Source organism: Asparagus officinalis, chromosome 10 (genome assembly GCF_001876935.1).
Source record: "Asparagus officinalis chromosome 10, Aspof.V1, whole genome shotgun sequence".
Lineage (NCBI taxonomy): Eukaryota > Viridiplantae > Streptophyta > Magnoliopsida > Asparagales > Asparagaceae > Asparagus > Asparagus officinalis.
Window position 1 is genome coordinate 53,063,353 of NC_033803.1, and position 716 is coordinate 53,064,068.

The window sequence follows — 716 nt, forward strand, 5'->3', positions numbered from 1 at the left end:
TAAGTCTAAGAGAGTTCATTCCGTTAGCACAACGTTACATATGAAACGGACTTAGACAATTCATATGCTAGCCCGACCCAAATGGTAGTCGGTAAAGGCTCATCAAACCCGTTGATGGCTGAGGGTTTGCTAAAAATCCTAAAGTCTACATCTAACACGTGCTGTCTGGTGATCCATTCTCGTAAAAAATGACCAAGTCTACGTATTCAATATCGTAGCACTAAGTCTAAGGGAGTTCATTCCATTAGCACAACATCACATATGAAACGGATTTAGACAATTTGCATGCTAGTCCGACCCAACGGTAGTCGGTAAAGGCTCATCAAACCCGTAAAAGGCTGAGGATTTGCCAAGAATCATATAAGTATTACTGTTGATTATTCTAAGAAGAATGGAAAAATCATAATAAGAATGAAAGTATACTGAACAAAAATATATTTTCATTAACAAAATCAATAGTTCAGATACAACAAATCGCGGTCACTCTACATCAAGCTTATGACTAAGGATTTGTTGCTCTAATTTGGATAATTCTTCGACATAGGACCATTCAAGCTCACATTGCAGTTCCGCCTTAAAGGATTCTTCAGAGATAGATAAAATTCTGGCAGCTTCCTCCTCCATTTTGGCTAACCTCTCTTCCGAGAGCGTCACCTTGCTAGATATCACAAGCCTGCCATGCTCTTCCCCGGCCCTGGTCACCTCCAAAATAGCCA